The 3820-nt window shown below is 44.2% G+C and overlaps 1 long non-coding RNA gene across 1 annotated transcript; it reads right to left on the reverse strand.

Annotated features, from left to right (window-relative positions):
* Positions 1–484: 484 nt before the first annotated feature.
* LOC141572472 (uncharacterized) lies at positions 485–3214 on the reverse strand. Its single transcript, XR_012497820.2, has 3 exons — positions 3077–3214; positions 2525–2711; positions 485–683 (listed from the first exon to the last, which is right to left on the reverse strand). It is a non-coding gene; the product is annotated as an uncharacterized LOC141572472 (long non-coding RNA).
* Positions 3215–3820: the final 606 nt, after the last annotated feature.

Raw genomic sequence — 3820 nt, forward strand, 5'->3', positions numbered from 1 at the left:
TGTAATGAAAGATTTTAACAATCCAGTTGAGGATATAGATCCAATCTTAGGATGCAGACAGGATTCATCCCTGCTCTGCCTGAGCCCCCTTTCTCGCTGGCTGTTCCCCTCCCTGCACACTCAGGCCAGGGACACAGAGAGCCTGGCCATGGTGAGCAGGGCTCAGCATGGACACAGGGACTGAAGGACATGTGGGAACTTGAGCTTGTCGCAGCCACCAGGACCTTGGGCCTGAGCAAGGCAGAGATCATCCCGAAAATGGGGTGAGAGGGGAGGAAAATCAGTTTCCAGAGAAGGGTCGATGTTGGGCTACAGGTGGTGAGGAACAGCGTGCTGCTCAGAGTCTGTAGTCCTGCACCATGAGCTCTTCATAAATAATGGGTGTGAGTGTGTGTGCGTGTGTGCGAGCACACGCGTGTGTGGTGTGAGTCTCTCTAAAGCCTCCATTTTCATCAGATCACAAGAAAAGAACTTTAGGTTTGCAGATACTTTATTGAAATGAAAATGTATTTGAGGTTTCAACAATTGTCTTGCCGTTTGCAGATCAAAAGACAAAAAAAAGAAACATAAGTTGTGGTTTCTACCAATAGACACTCCGTTATGATCATTCTCTGCAGTCGTCTGAGCCGAAGGTTTGTGGAAATTTAATAGTCAGCACACCAGCCACTGCTATATATTGTGTCCTGGAAAACAAAACAGAGATATCACCTCCATTCCAATTCCTCATAAGAGGAAACTCTGGAAAACCAAACATTTCTTCTCATTGTTTTCTTGGATTTGTCTACACACATCTGACATTCAAGAAAGATAGCGCTGGAAGTAAAATCAGAATTATCTCCTCATTTATTCTATTGTTCAGGATACATTAATTGATAGCTAAGAGGACTGGTATTTCCAGGTCTCTCCAACCGCAGCCCCAGGGGTCCCTTTAATAATTTTATCTCACGTTTCCTGTTCTTTGAAATAATGTATCTAACAAAATTATGCAGTGTTACCAGTTTTCAGTATCTCGGCTGAAATATGATGACATGTGAAGTTTTAGAGCTCCTGTATGACCTTACATGTTAGAAATACAGAACACAGTCTGATACCTCCATCGTATCCTTTCTGGGCCACAAAATATCAGAGATGTGCACTCCGACTGATTTGTGTAATCTAGGTTTTGTTTTAAAAATTTTATTAGGGAATATGGGGAACAGTGTGTTCCTTCAGGGCCTATTAGCTCCAAGTCATATCCTTTAATCTATATGTGGAGGGTGCAGCTCAGCTCCAAGTCTAGTCGCCGTTTTCAATCTTTAGTTGCAGGGGGCGCAGCCCACCGTCCCATCTGTGAATTGAACTGGCAACCTTGTTGTTGAGAGCTTGTGCTCTCACCAACTGAACTATCCGGCAGCCCCTAATCTAGGTTTTTAAGGAAAATATTCCTATACAGCAGTCGTTCCATTTTTTAAAAAATGCAATTATTTTAAATACACATGACATAAATAATACCATTTTCACCATTTTCAATATACAGTTCAGTAGCGTTAAGAATATCCCCTTTGCAGAGCAACCAGACCACAGGGCGTTTCCATCTCGCTAAAGTGCAATCCACACCCGTTAAACACTCCCAATTTCCTCACCACCCAGCCCTGGAATCCATTACTCTGCCTTCTGTTTCCAAGTCATCGGCTACTCTAGAAAACTGATAGAAGTGGAGTCATGCTCTATGTGTATTTTGTGACTGGCTTTTTTTTTTTTTTTTTATCATGTCTTCAATGTTGTTTCCTGTTGCACCCTGTTTCAGAATCTTCTTAGTGACGTACACTTATATGTTTGTGCTTTGGCAATACTTCTAAATTGTCTACCCTGGAATGTGTTAATTGTTACATTAGGAAACAGAAAAACTCTACATAAAAACGAATCCAATCTATTATGATTAGAAAGATGATCTCATTGTTAAACTACTGATTTTGTTTTAAACAATTCCCTCACCCTGGTGGGTTCATGCCCACCATCTGCACGTGTCATTCATGGGTCTTTAGTTAGTGGCCAGGGATTCAGTCTTTTATACTAACAAATGTCGATTGCTTGAAAGGGCACTTTAGATTGTGTGGATAAGATGTGTGGAATAATCCTTAAAACGAATTCTCTGGACTCTATTATAAAGTTTAAAATGTTTGACTATTTGATCTACAAACAAGAAAAATTTGTTATTCAGATCACTTGTACAAGTGAAGGAAGGTCTTCTTAAGAATCAGATATTTTCTAAGCTGACTATTTGGGGAGTTTTTGCCCAAGCTTTTTTCCCCCTCTAGGTGCTTTTCATTTACACTCACTAAAGATTCCACAAAATAAAGAGACAGAGCAGCACTGAACCTTGGATGGATTTCTTGGTGTGATAGTGTTATTCACACTCACCAACAGTGAAAGTCGGGGAAATAAATCATGGTCGACACTTGCTTTGGCATAATTAGTGACAAACGTAGAGCCTGCTGGCCCTGTCCAGTGGGTTCAAAACACTTAAAGAAGAAATCGAAATTACCACAATCACTTTTAGGTTGTCCACAGTTTTACCATCCTGCTTAAGAAAATATTGCTTCATTTCCTTTAGGGCGTTTGCAGTGGGTTCATCATCTATAAGTCTTCATAATGCTTGAGGAATTGATCAACGCCCACTTCAGGAGAGATTGTATCATCTATCAGTTCCTCAAGGAGCGGGCAGCCAGAACCTGGGATGAAAGCATGCAAAAGTGGGCTCACTTACAGAGGTATGAATTCCTTTATGGGCACAGCTAGGGTCTTTGTGATCTTACATCCCAGGAGAGACGCACATTCAGAAAGATTATGGTCAACGGTCTTGAGTTCTCACATCTAGGAGAGTAAACTCAGGTCTGCGATTTCCTTCAAGGCCTGAAACATCTGCCTCCTTGCACCCCCTTCCTGGCTTCCACAGCCCAGAGAAGCCAAACACATGAAAACGAGGACCCTGGAGAAATGAGAGGCTGTGTGCTGGGCTGTGGGGAACAGGAGGTCGTCCACAGGGGCCCTGACAACACCCTGCAAAGCGAAGCCCGCCCTCCGTGTCAGTGCTCACCTGCAAAGCAGGAGAGGGGGAGGGCGATCAGCATGAGGACGGTCAGCAGCTTCATGGCGCAGCAGTGGCTGTGGGCTGATGAGTGCGGTGTGGCAGCGAGGAAGGGACTCACTTTGGAGCTGAGGGCCCTGAGCTCCTCCTTTTATGCTCCTGGTGGCCACGTAACCCCTCCCCCCAGAGAGGGGAGGAGTCACAGGATGAACTTGGTGGCCACGTAACCCCGCCCCCAGCGAGGGAAGGAGTCACAGGATGAACCTGGCGCTGGGCCAGGAAACCACAGCGGGAAACACCCAGAACCCAGCCAGGCTGTGATCTGTTTGTAAAACCCAGGAGACACAGCTTTTAGAACCCAGAACGGTTTTGTAAATGCAATAATGGCACATGACGGTAGTCGCAATAAATGCAGACGTGTTTGGTAAATAATAGGACAAATTAGATCACAGTGAGCCTTGTGTTTTATTATTAGGGTGGTCTTCATGATGTCCCCATCCTCCTCCTCTTCTTTTTCCTTCCCCTCCTCCTCCTCGTGTTGATTCTCTTTTCCTTCTCCATCTTCAAGTTACAAAAGGGTTCATATCCTGTTTCTGTCCCTCCTGCTTCACTAACTCCTGGGTGGGTGCAATACCTCATTCCGCCTCTGGGAGGCAGACTTCCCTCTCCCTCAGACAATACTCAGAGGCTGGAATGGGAAAATATTACTGTCTCGCCTACTTTAACATTGTTTTTCACAAAGAATATCTCACT

The sequence above is a fragment of the Rhinolophus sinicus genome, chromosome 14 (genome assembly GCF_057876585.1).
Source record: "Rhinolophus sinicus isolate RSI-liver-muscle chromosome 14, RSI-T2T, whole genome shotgun sequence".
NCBI classification, from domain to species: Eukaryota; Metazoa; Chordata; class Mammalia; order Chiroptera; family Rhinolophidae; genus Rhinolophus; species Rhinolophus sinicus.